Genomic DNA, 14,975 nt, shown 5'->3' with positions numbered 1-14,975 from the left:
TGAATGCAAATACAATCGGTATTTAAAAACAATTCCCAAATAAATTCAGTTTACTGAAAGTAATATTATTTTTTAATGACGAATAAATGCACTAAAGAATGTCATAAGTTAAAAAGTGATAAAATCTATAAAAATCCGACTCAGAATAAAACTAAATTGTTATTGAAATAAGAAAAACCTTCGAAATTTATAAAAAATTCCTTTTATCTGGCTCCCTTTTTGTTAATATGTATTTTATTTTTCACAAAATTTAAAATTCGCGTTTTTTATTGAGTTTTCAATATATTTTCCTAAAAATCCTCTTCTTTTGAACTCAGGATATTGAACCAAAAAAGTGTCCTTGCATAATGAATATCTTAAATAAGAATGCTTCCATTTTCTAAAGATTTTCTTTAAATATAAGTCATTGTATGGTTAAGAACATAAAAAAAATTCAGAGTGGGACCCTGAGGATTTCCCGAGATAATAAACATTTAATAAGAATTTCTTAATATTTCTAAGAATAATCAAAAAACTTTAAATATATTTTAGGCATATATTAGTTGTCCAATTCCAAAAGCAAGGATATTTTAAAATTCATATCCCTAAATTAAGTACAAACCTTATTATTTGAATAATGGACCATAATCTGAAACAAATTATGCCAAAAACATTAATTGATACTATAAAATGTCGTAATATTTTGAATTTCCTATCAAAATGGAAATATCTTTCATAAATATGTAGTTTAGCATTAAAAGCTATTTTTCTCAGTTTTTCACCTTATGGTGGTAGTATTATTTATCTTTAACTTTTAAAATAGACAAAAATTCGAAATTTTTAAAATTAATCAACCTAACTCTGAAAGAATTTTTTTGTTAAAGTCGACTTAAAATAGAACTTTTGTATTTATTTGAAAAAAGCTTCGAAACTATTTCCAACATATACATTCAAATAATTGAAAATATTTTTAAATGAATGTAAATAAAAAAAAGAAATTTCAAAAAAACAAAATGTAAAAAAAGAAAAGTTCAAAACAAAAATCTTTTTTTTTAAATAATAAAACAACATTTTAAATTATATTACAAATTTGTTTTATGGTACGAAATTTAAAATAATAGTCAAATTTATGTACAGTGCCGAACTTAAGTATTGGCACAGGATGCTCATTGTACTTTAAGGTCTATTTAGAGGCATTATTGTAGAGATTTTTAATAAAAAAATATATTTACCAGATAGACTGTTGAATTTCCTATAAAATATTACCTACTTCATTTCAACAATTTAATACCACTATTTATTAATAACAAAACAACATAAAAAATACTTCATTTCAATGAACAAAATTATTGGCACACTTCATTAAAAGCTAAAAAAACATTTGATTTAGGAAGCAACATTGCAAAATTTAGTATATAGTTGCAAGTGATTTTTGCTTTATAACTGCCTCGAGTAGCTTAGGCATGAATCCACCAACTTGTTTGTGATATCTGACCCAATACTTTGCCCTTCTTCAACTAATTCCTTTTTCACTCGTTTATCTAGCTCTTCCCACAGATGCTCTATTGGGTTGAGATCCGGAGATTGTGGATGGTGTGGTAGGGCATGCGAAATATTGTATAAAAGCCACATACGTCCAGTATAGGCCGAATTTTTGGGGTCATTGTCATTTTGAAAAGTGAAAGAAAATGGTAAAATTAACTTTTCTGCACTTTTTCTGAGGTGTATCCATATATTTCACTTTGTCCTTTATTTCGTCAATGAACACCAGCTCTCCAACCCCTGCAGCGGACATACAACCCCACACAATTACCTCTCCAGCACCATGTTTTACTGTTGAAGCAATATTTTGTTTTTCCAGCTCTTTATTGGGTTTTCTCCATACCGTTTGACGGCCATCAGAGCGAAAATTATTAATTTTGCTTTCATCAGAGAGTAGCACTTGGTGCTAAAAATCATGTGGCTTATGTAAATTCCTAAACGGCATATTCTAAACGCTTATTTTGGCTCACAGATGAAATAAATGGTTTAGTCTAGCAATACGACAACTATAGTTTGTCTTCTGGAGCATTCTTCTGGCTATTGCCGCGTGAACTTCTTTCCCAAACTCTTCTTTAATCTCTGCAGCAACCTCTGTTAAAGATATTTTTGGACATAACATGACCTTTTTGATTATATGGCAGCATTTACGCTCACTTAAGTATCTAGGACGACCTGTATGTTTAGCACTTTCAATTGTTGATGCTCCCTTAAAACGTTGCGCGATAATCCGAATTGTAAAACGGCTCCTTTCCATAATCTCTACAATCTCAGCATACGATTTTCCTTGATTGTGCAAGTGAAAAATGATTTTGCGCTCAGATTCTGTTGTTTCCATTTTTTTGTTAGCTATTTTCAGCAAAATTAATAATTATTGTGCAAATTTTTTACAAATTGACATTAACAGTTTTAGAAACGAAAACTGTTAAATAAAAGAAGATAAAATGGCATTTTCTATGAACAAAAAGTGGATAGATTGATAAAATTTGAAGAATCTGGTTAAGTGTGCCAATAGTTTTGTTCGACGGAATTGGGGAATTTTTCGTCTTTTTATTATTAGTAAATAATATTGCAAAATTGTTGAAATAAAGTTGGTGGTATTTTGTAGGAAATTCATCAATCTATCTGATAAATATATTTTTTTATTAAAAATGTCAACAATATGGCCTTTAAATCGATCTTAAAGTACAATGAGCATCCTGTGCCAATACTTAAGTTTGGCACTGTACATAAAATCGGCTTTTGTAGTTAGGCTGAATATTTTCATGAATTTTCTTATAAGGTAATATAATTCAGAAAAAGTGATATAAAGTGATAATGAATGATGCAAATAATATTAAAATTTGATGAATTATATGTATCTGTATAATAAATGAATAAAAATATCCTTCTTATGTAATAATTTATTAGAAAATAAGATATGTAGTTAGCAAAATAAAAATTTATCTTATGATCCTTACAATTTCATTTCCAATTTTTGTCATATTATTCCCAACAGTATAAACTAATTTTTAAGAAAACAAAATACAAAATTTAAGGACACTAATTTCATGATATCCTTGTTCAAATGACTCTAATAATACTAATTATAATCAATTTTTTTAAATATATCCCTAGAAGTATCCATAGCTGAATTACATATGTATATATATTTAATCGAGCATTTTTAAGGAATATCTGTAGAAATTGGAAGATACCTTTTTTGAGATATTCATTGTTCAAGATTTTCTATGTTATAATAAACATTAAAATCTTCAATTCATTAACTTTAATATAAGATAAAAATTAGCAAATATGATTGACAGTATTAAAGTTATTAATAGTTTTACTTTAGGTGTTTTACACGCATGTATTTAAAAAATATGAACAAACTAAAGCGAATTTTAAATTTCTGGAGGACTTTAAATTTTGTGTTCAAAGGTTTAAATATTTATTTTCCGTTTCGTCGCATTACCAAAAATACGATTTTGTAAAGAAAGGGCAAAAAAGAAAATGCTATAAGTAGAAAAGCAGTTAAAGTATGAATGACTTAAATGTCGTTAACTGGTCCGTGTAAAATATTTTTATATTAGAACCAAATTGTAATAGTTCATTTTTCGCAACACAATTAGTTCAAAATAACTTTTTCATTCCCATACTCTATAATTCCTTTAACTTTGAAAGTACATATTTTTCTTTAACTTTCAATGTTGTTACTTTTAACGCTTTTAGCATGAATAGTACGACAACACCAGCCATTGTTTGTTTACATATTCCACTCCATTGTTTTTACCATTACCCAACATACGGAAAGAGAGCAGAAATTAAACTTAAACAAGTGCAGCATACTTTTTGGGTTTATTTTTAAAGTTTCGCTTTTATTGCTATTTAAAACCAAATTTTATAATAAAACATTAAAGTAAAAGAAGAATTATAATTGCAATAACTAAAACCTCGTAAAGTAAAGAAACCAAAGCGAATAGACCAATAATAATTACCAAGCATACATATATACAAAGTAAAAAAAAAGAAATAAAATAAATTAATTTAATTTAAAAGTAAAACAATTAGATGAACATATAAAAAATATTAACACTACAAATACATACATAACACATACTAAATACAATACTTGAACCTATACATATACAATACATACTATATATAACACTTTTAGTACATAAACATAAATATTATGGATTTATTTGTTATTATATTTTGTTTAATTAATTGTGAATTCAATTTTTTTTTTTTTGAATTTTAGTTTTTAACAAAAACTTGATTAAACAAAAGATTTTCTTCAGCTTGTAATAAAACCAAAAAAAAAATAAATTAAAAATAAAAATAAAAAAACAAATGAAAATATTAAATTTATATGCATAAAAAATTTCCAAAATTTAGTGCTTTATTTTAAATTAAACAAACAAGTTTCCTATTAAAGCATAATATATCATATTAAATTAATAACAAACAAAAAAGAAAACCAAATAATTAAAATAAAATATATCTATCTTATAAATTTTATATTATTATAATAATTATAATAATAAAGAAGAGAAGAACAACAAGAACAAAACCTTTAACAAAATGCCATAAATAATTATACTTTGAAATGTACCTTTTTTGCTTTAAACAATATAAATAAATACAAAATACAAAAGAAATATATTTATGAGTAATTCTGATGAAATCGTACATAAATGCGTACATACTTACATTAAACAAGACAAAAAAACCAGCATATACAAACATATTTATAAATATATTTAAAGAAAAAACCAAAACAAAAAAAACTAAAACTGAAATCTAAATTCTATACAATCCCGTTAAAATCCACAAATATTTACTTTAAATTTCCTTCATAAACAAATAACAAAATGGTAGACAAAATAAAAAACAAACAAACCGTTATCAATACACTGAAAGAAATACACTTAAAAAATATTCATTGTAAATTAACTGAAATAATAACCAAAACACCACAACAAATTTCACTTGATATTCACCCCTCCCCTCCACAACCCATAAAATAATTAAATATAAACAAAGTATATAGATATAATATATATATCAAGTAAATATAAAGAAATACCACACGATTTCAAGAAAATAAATTACTTAAATCATGTTAAAAGTAAAAAAAATAAAACCAAACAATAAGAAAAAGCAATTAAATTCTAAGCGTATGGAATGTTCGGCTAATAATGTATGGAATGAAATAGAACAAAACGGAACAGAAGAACAACAAAAATAAATAAATAAATAATTTAATTAAAACTCTAACTTATCCCACGCAAAAATCTACAATATTTAGTTTAAATAATTTAGTTTTTCTTTTTCTAATTGTTTCTATTATTTAAACAAAATAATAACAACAACAAACAAAACAAAACAACAAAAATATTTTCTAATTTTAATACACACACAATCATAGTTATTGAAAATTTAATAAATTTATGAAAAAACAAAACAAAATTATGAAATAAATAAAAACCAAAAAATAAAAAAATAAAAATTTAATAAATATTTGTTAATTTCTTCGGTTTCTTTTCTTTGTTCAAAAAGCCAATCATTAATACAAAAAAAAAAGAAAAACAAACAAACAAACAACAATTTCAAAACAAACAAAATTGAAATCTACCAATAACAACAAGAACAACAACCACAAAAAGTATAAGCAACTTAAAAGCAAATAATAAAATATTAAATAAAATCTTTGAATAATTAAAAAACAAAACAAAAAGATAATGACATAATAACAAACAAAATAATAATAAACAATTGTTATACGGTATTATTATACTTTTTCTATAACTTATAATTTATTTATTGAAATAAAACTGAGAAAAAAAAATGAATAAAAATTTAACAAAAATAATATATAAACAATTACTATAGTCATAACTTCCCTTAACAGTTTTGGTAAGTATTTATATATAAGTATATTTATAAGGAACAGTTGAATTTGAAACATTTGTTTATTTGGAATGCATTCTTTACATGCGAGATTGTAAAGTAAACATAATTGTTGTTTTTTTGCTATAAGAAATAATTAAATTTATATTTCAAAATAAAGATTAGCCTTGAGTTACTATTCCGAAATTGGTTTGATTCATTCATGACCTCAAAGGATGAGCTGAATTTTGTCGCGGAATCCATATGTTGCCAGAAAGATGAGAAAATACCATAGCTAACAATTGCCAATACTTATGGTAAGATCACACACGGCAAATATTTACTCGTGAGAAGGATATATATGTATAAGTTTGTCATTCCGTTTGTAATTTCCACAATAAAATTTTCCGACCCTATAAAGTATAAACGTTTACAATTTTAAATAAAAGAACTAACTCCCATACGACGACGACCTTTGGCTTCAGAACCCGGATAATGATTGGGACATGGAACATAAGAACTCTTTCTGATACATCTAGATTAGAACAAGTTTGCAAGGAAATGTCAAACTACAAACTTTCGATACTCGGGTTAAGTGAAATAAGATACCTGCAAAGTGGCTCTATGTACCTACCTTCAGGTCACCATTTTCTTTTTTCTGGAAGCAATAGCACCCGACATCGTGGTGTTGGTATCCTTTTAACACCTCACTCAAGTCGCTGTTTAATAGAATTTAACCCTATCTCTGACCGAATTATAGTGGCAAGATTTAATTGTCGGTTTCGCAACATATCTGTCGTTCAGTGTTACGCTCCAACGGAACCTGATGAGGATAGAGTCAAGGATGAATTTTACTCCCAGCTTGACACAACTATCTGCTCACTTCCTGGAGGGGATATAAAAATTATCATAGGCGATTTCAACGCAAAAGTCGGAAATGACAATACCAACATTCAATCCGTAATGGGAAGAAATGGTTTGGGAAATGTACGAAATGATAATGGTGAACGAGTAGTGGATTTTTGCGCGAGGCATAGCTTGTTTATAGGTGGAACACGTTTTATACACAAGGACATACACAAATACACTTGGGAATCACCCGATGGTAATACTCGTAACCAAATTGACCATGTTATCATCAGCAAACTTTTCGTCGGATCTCTTGAAGACGTTAAAACTCGACGCGGTGCAGATCTTGACAGTGATCACCAATTGTTAGTTGGCACTTTTCGTCTTCGTCCTGCAGCAATAAAACAACATAATCATCCTGCTAAACTCAACACCTCTCGGCTGCAAGACCCCACTATTGCGGGGAAATACCAGAACACATTAACAACTACACTTACAACATACGACAATACTGATTTATCTTGGAACGACATACTAAATGCATGCACACAAAGTGCAACAGACGTACTTGGTCACGTTGAGAAAAAGCGCAAGTCTTGGATAAGTGACGAAACTTGGGGAGAAATATTAAACCGGAAACACCTGAAGAACATGAAGAACAAGGCTAAGACTCAAGAGGAAAAAACTGCAGCTAAACTTCAATACAGGCAATCCGCCTCAAAAGTGAAAACTCTAGTACGCCAGGATAAAGAGAAATACTACAATAACATAGCTGAGGAAACGGAACGGGCGGCAAATACTGGGAACATGCGCCAAGTATATGCATCTATTAAGAAACTTGGTGGTAACAACATAAGAAGCACTGCAACAATCAAGGACCGAAATGGCACGACGCTCACAGCACCGGAACAACAACTTAACCGATGGTGTGAATTTTTCACAGAAAATTTGCCAGTAGTAAACACAAATGCTATAGTTGACCAACCTCTGTCTGCCCGACGAAACCAACGCAGGAATATTTCCACATCTCCGCCTACAGTCCTGGAAATACAATTATGCCTAGAAAAGCTAAAAAACGGCAAATCTTCTGGCCCTGACAATATTCCTTCGGAACTTCTCAAATATGGCGCGCCGATATTAGCAACAAAACTACATCCAATTATAAAAGAGGTGTGGGACACAAACCAGATGCCGACGTCATGGAAAGAAGGTGTCGTAATTACGATTCCAAAGAAGGGCGATTTAAGTGAATGCAAGAACTGGAGGGGCATTACCCTATTAAATGCTATCTCCAAGCTAATGGCAACGATTCTACTAGAACGCATTCAACCATCAGTAGAATCAGGATTCCGTACTGGTAGATCCTGTGCTGACCACATTAATTCTCTACGTATCATCATTGAACAGTCCAAAGAATACAACACACACCTTTACCTTCTTTTTGTTGACTTTGAAAGAGCCTTTGACACAGTATCAAGGGTTCACTTGTGGGATACACTTTCTTCTAAAGGTATTCCCAATAAAATTGTTATGCTCATCCGAGAACTATATAACGAGTCCACCAGTCGAGTACGTTTTAATGGTAACACCAGTGTACCATTTTCTTCCTCTGCTGGAGTGAAACAAGGCTGTATTCTATCACCTACATTATTTCTTCTGCTTCTTGACAGTGTACTTGAGCAAACCAATATCGAAGCCCCAAATGGCATACAGTGGAACATGGCCGAAAAACTAAATGACATAGATTATGCCGACGACATTTGCCTAATGGCACACCGCTTCGATGATATAGAAGCTAAATTAAAACAACTTTCTGTAAATGCGAAGAAGATCGGTTTGAAAATTAATTTAAAAAAGACAAAGCTTATGCGTATAGGCACAACTTCAATCACGCCGCTAAAACTGGAAAATATCGTAATACAAGATGTGGAATCATTTAACTATCTTGGAAGCGTAATTACAAAAGATGGCGGCACTACTGATGATATACAGGCGCGAATAAATAAAGCAAGAGTTGCATTTCAATCATTGCATAAGGTATGGAGAACCAACACCATCAGTAGGAAAACAAAACTACGGCTCTTTGACTGCAGTGTAAAGTCTGTGCTGTTGTATGGCTCTACTACATGGGGAATAACACAGTCCAATTTAAAGAAACTTCAAGGTTTTATAAACCGATGCTTGCGCCGGATTCTTTGTATTTTCTGGCCAAACACCATATCAACGGAAGACCTCTTAAGACTTACAAACAACACACCAATAGAACACGAAATAATGAAGCGAAAATGGACATGGATTGGCCACATTTTAAGAAGACCTGAAGATGATATCACCCGATCAGCACTTCAATGGAACCCTCATGGTCATCGTAGACCTGGAAGACCACGCACTACGTGGATAAGAGCGGTTAAACAAGAATGTAATACTGTTAATAAGTCATGGAACCAAATTAAGTATCTTGCCAGGGATCGAAGAAAATGGAAGGAAATTGTAAATGCCCTATGTTCAACATGAACTTTTATTTTTTATATTACATATACGTATTTATATGATTATTTTAAAATAAATAAAGGACATATATATATATATATATATAAAGTATATATATTCTGGATCCTTATAGATAGCGGAGTCGATTCAGCCATGTCCGTCTGTCTGTTTGTTGAAATCAATTTTCTGAAGACCCCAGATGTCAGAAATGCTTTTGAGAAGTTTCCTATTTAAAATCAGCAAAATCGGTTCACAAATGGCTGAGATATGAGGAAAAAACCAGGATTACCTAGATTTTTTACCTATTTTTGACCTACATATATCTGGATTACTAATGGTGTTTTCTTTTGTGGCATAAATGATGCATTTATTCTGTCTTTGTGTTCTTTTCTGAAAAAATGTAGTTTGGTCGTGTTCTTTTCTAATAATGTTTGTTACCATAAAACCCTGAATATATGCAACATGTTTCACCCTCAATTTTATCATAAGTCATTAATATAGACAATATGGATATCTAATGACAGATATTTCAAAGACCTTTGCAACGACGTATATAAGATAGAAAGTTGTACCTACAATGGGTCAAAATCGGAAAAAATATTTTTTAACCCAAATTTTTTTTTCACCAAAAAAAATTAAAAATTTTTTTTTTAAATTTCCAAAAAAATTTTAAATAACAATTTGGAAAAAAAAAATTTTAAAAAATGAAAAAAAAAACAACTTTGGAAAAAAATATATTAACCCAGATACGCCGATTGCTTGAGCTTGATAATTTTAAAAGTAAATTTATAATATTTTGGAAGCAAATGAGAAATAAAATACAGTGCAATTATTGTTTTTTAAAAATTTATTGAAAAAAGTGTTTTTTTAAGTCGTCCTATATATAGGACATTGGGGTCACAACAACAAAACTAAAACGCAATAATGAAACATTCATGCATATAACAATCAAGCTATTCTTCATAAATACATATAAATTCCAAAAAAATATATTTATTCACTTGTAAATGGACAAAATTTTATTTTCCGTACAAACGATATATGTCCATAAGGACTGAATATGGGCATTATGAAAATATCACAAATTAAAAATTCATTAACTCAAAATTAGTAGCTAAAAAAATCACACAATTTTGGTGAGTACTAAATATGTGAACAAAAACAAGTTAGAGAGCTATATTCGGCTGTGCCGAATCTTATATACCCTTCACCAAATTATACTTTAAAATAAAAATTTTAAATATTTTTAGATAAACAAAATTTTAATTTTTTTCCAGTTGTTTTTTCGAAATTGTTTTTTAATTTTTATTTAAATTTTTTTTAAAATTTTTTTTTTTAATTTTTAGTGAAAAAAAATGTTGGTGAAAAAAAAATTCGGGTTAAAAAATATTTTTTCCGATTTTGACCCATTGTAGGTCCAACTTACTATGGTCTTATATACGTCGTTGCACAGGTCTTTGAAATATCTATCATTAGATATCCATATTGTCTATATTAATGATTTAGTAATCCATATATGGGTCAAAAATCGAGGTTGTCCTGGTTTTTTCCTTATATCTCAGCCATTTGTGGACCGATTTTCTCGATTTTAAATAGCAACCGAACCGAGAATTTCGGAGATATTGATGTATCATTCGTGTATATAAGTTATTTGGGGGCTTCAGAAAGTTGATTTCAACACACAGACGGACATGGCTATATCGACTCCGCTATCTATAACGATTCAGAATATATATACTTATATATACCCTTGCCACTCATGGAGAAGGGTATAAAAATGGTATTTTAATAAACGTGACGTATTCTTGGTTAAAATTTGTATTTTGAAGTATAATATAGCCGAATATAGCTCTCTTACTTGTTTTAGTACAAATTTGTTTGAAGTTGTTTACTCTTACGAGTGTTTTGTAAGATCAAACAGCATCAAATTAAATAAAACTAAATATTTATTTTGAATCATCATATTGTATACAAATATTTACAGAATATACATACATACAGTGGTGGCCACCAATTTAAGACAATTACTTGAATTTTTTTCATCAACTGAATTTTAAGTGCGATAGAGCCAAAATAAATGGACCTCTAAGGGTATGAAATTTATTATTAATGTTTCTAGTTTCTGAAAAATGTTTGGAAAAATCGGTAAAACATATATAGACAAAGATATGTGGAAATACGTTGACCCACCTCAGCGAACATCCGCTGTTAATAACATGATATGACCGATACTAATGGAACTAAAAATGCGAAATTTGGTAAGAATATTTTATAATAATATAAATGTGAGAAACTATGTTTATTTAAAAAAAAAACTTTTGGTCAAATTGTGTTCGTGGTGAATCATAATATTAATAGGCAAGTCGATTTCTTTAGACCCCTTTTACGCTCACAATATACATTCAATTTGGGCAAGAAATATACCATTTTAAAGGGATTTATTCACAGAAGTGCAGAATATACAGTGGGGAGCTCAAATGAGTACATGTTTCTATTTTGTGCACTTCTTATGGAATAAAAATAAAACTAATAAAGCAAATCCAAAAATGTTTTCTGTCATTTATTTTATGTCTAATATGTAACAAAATGAATTACAATTCAAAACAAAAAACATCTAGTTCTAAATAAAAAAAACAGACAAAACTAAAATAACTCGCATGTACTCAATTTTGCACCCACAATAATTTTAGGGATGAATTGCATTTTTAAAAAAAAAATTCAAAATTCTTTATTACGTAAATAAAATTTTACACGCATTGGCATATTTTATATAAATTTTTCATTAACTTTTTTTGGAATACTCTCTCTCTCGTGCTCAATCCGCTGTTAAAGCTCGTACGAATTGGTAGGAGTTAATATTTATTGTTTCAACCGCCAATTCACGATTTACTAAAAATTTTCAATAGGATTGAACTCAAGACATTGAACTGATAACTGCATTAATAAGAAATTTTTCTAGGAACTCCATTCTTTACAATTTGTGACGTGTGCATTGGGTAACCATCCCATTGAAAAATTACTTCTTCTGCAGGATTTCCTCTTTTATATACAAAAACGTGATGATGAGACTACAAAATCGGTATGGTGAGTCTGCAAAATACGCAGATGGTTTTCTTTTCAAATTATTTCATTGATTCTTTGCATTGGTCCAAGGTGGCACTATATAAAGCAACCCCATATCATTACCGTGTTTTACTGTTTCCTTACTGTGTCACCAATTTTGAAAAAATCGGCGAAATAATCAGTTAAGAAGACTATCTGCGTATATTGAAGACTAATCATACCGAATTTATAGACTTTCCATTCCGATTTTGTAGATAAGAGCGCCAATCATGTCGAAGAAGTTATTTTACAGCAGGACGGCGAATTAAAGCACTCATCAAAAACTTTGAAAAATGGTTTAGTGAGAAAAATTTCTAACGAAATAGTGTCCAGTTCGATATACCGACCTCAATACGTAATCATCTTTGTCTTTTTCACATTCGTCTTTTGACTTTGTAGATTATAACGCTTATCCCGCAGAAGAAGTAATTTTTCAATAGGATGGTGACCCAATACACACGTCAAAAATCGTAAAGAATGGTGTTCCTAGAAAAATTTCTTATTAATGCAGTTATCAGCTCAATGTCTTGAGTTCAATCCTATTGAGAATTTTTAGTGAATCGTGAATTGGCGGTTGAAACAATACCGATTAACTCCTACTAATTTGTACGAGCTTTAACAGCGGATTGAGCACGAGAGAGAGAGTATTCCAAAAAAAGTTAATGAAAAATTTATAGAAAATATGCCAATGCGTGTAAAATTTTATTTACGTAATAAAGGATTTTGAAATTTTTTTTAAAAAATGCAATTCTTCCCTAAGGTTATTGTGGGGTGCAAAATTGAGTACATGCGAGTTATTTTAGTTTTGTCTGTTTTTTTATTTAGAACTGGATGTTTTTTGTTTGAATTGTAATTCATTTTGTTACATATTAGACATAAAATAAATGACAGAAAACATTTTTGGATTTGCTTTATTAGTTTTATTTTTATTCCATAAGAAGTGCACACAATAGAAACATGTACTCATTTGAGCTCCCCACTGTATATTTTATTAGGAGTTATAAGCGTTTAAAGATGTTACTAACACATATGCAAAAACGTGTACATGTGAACCTTAAGCTAAAAAGTAAACAAAGCAATGCATGTTTGTCCAATTTGTTGTTGTAAATAAATAAGAGAAACAATTAAACAGTATTGAGTGAGAGTTATTATAGAAAACAAAGAAGAAGACTTTAGTAATTTAAACTTTCAATTACTAAAGTCTTCTTCTTTATTTTAAAGTTTAAATTTTAAACTTTAAATTTTAAAGTCACAAAAATATATTTTGAAGGTGCTTTTCTTATTTTCTAACTCCCATATGCATAAACATTTTTTAAATTGATCAAAATTAAACAAAATTTCCATTCAAAATTTCTTTTATAAACCTTTGACAAATTTAAAAACTGTTTATGCATATGTGGGGTGGCGGGGTAAATATGTAATTGTACTTGAGTAAATAGTTATTTTTAATATGTGCAGAAATATAATTGTGACGGTTTTCAAACTTCATACGCATTTATTACTTATCACTGCATGAAGTTTAATCAAAAAATGGGACGGGTGGGAATAAATGGTGAGTCGCCTCCCATTCAAAGTAAATAGATGTTTCTAAATATTTTGTGAACTATAATTGCAAGATTCTTCAAACTTTCGTTTCGCAGAAATTGTTCAGGATTGGAATAGTGGGCGTGGCTTACCCTATACAAAGTATATAATTCATTTCGAATATCTGTAGAACTATAATTATAAAAGTGTTTAAACTTTTAGCGAATTAATTTCGTATTACTATGCGGAGTTTAGCTGAATATAGACGGAATTAGATTAGAGGGCATAGCACCTAAAATGGGAGGGGTCGGAAAAGGATGTGAGTCACGTCCCATACAAAATAATAATTACAAGGTTCTTCAAACTTTGTCCGCATAGCTCTCTTACCATTTTACACAGATTGGCTGAAAATAGTCGGGATTGCATTAGTAGTTGTGGCACAAAGTAAATAATTAATTTTGAATATCTGGAGAACTAACTATAATTCTAAAAGTATTTAAACTCTGTATCAATCAATTTATTACCATTCTACGGAGGTTAGCTAAAAACGAATTTATTCCTTTTCCCTGTTCGAAGTTTAGCTAAGCATTATCGGCTTAGTAGGAATTACCTCTCCCTTACAAAGGAAAGTAAAGATTGATATTTACATAAAAGGTTCAAAAATGGGTGGGATCAGCGCAGTAGAGTGGTATCTCCCACACAAAATTAGTTAGTTATTTTCGAATATCAAGTGAACTGTAATTGAGAGATTCTAAAATTTTGTATGTGTTATTTTCGTATTTCCATTCATATTTTTTTAATTTTACTAGGGTAGGGGTAGCGAAGTGCACCGGGTTATGCTAGTATGTATGAATTGACACAGTCGAATAAAACACACTTGTGTGTTAAAACAGTCCTCATGGAAATATTTGAAAAAATAATTGACAATTACATGGAATTTAGCAAACAATTTTTGTCTTAAATTCCTGGCCACCACTGTATATTGTACATATTACTATATTAGAGAAAAATCTGTCGCGTACGGTATGGAACGTACGATATTAAAATAAGGGCACCTCCCTTATGATGTAAATTAAAGTATTTAAACTTTGTACGAATTAATTTCTTATCACTATACG

This window comes from Calliphora vicina, chromosome 1 (genome assembly GCF_958450345.1).
Source record: "Calliphora vicina chromosome 1, idCalVici1.1, whole genome shotgun sequence".
In the NCBI taxonomy this organism is placed as follows: Eukaryota; Metazoa; Arthropoda; class Insecta; order Diptera; family Calliphoridae; genus Calliphora; species Calliphora vicina.
This window is presented reverse-complemented; position numbering follows the sequence as displayed.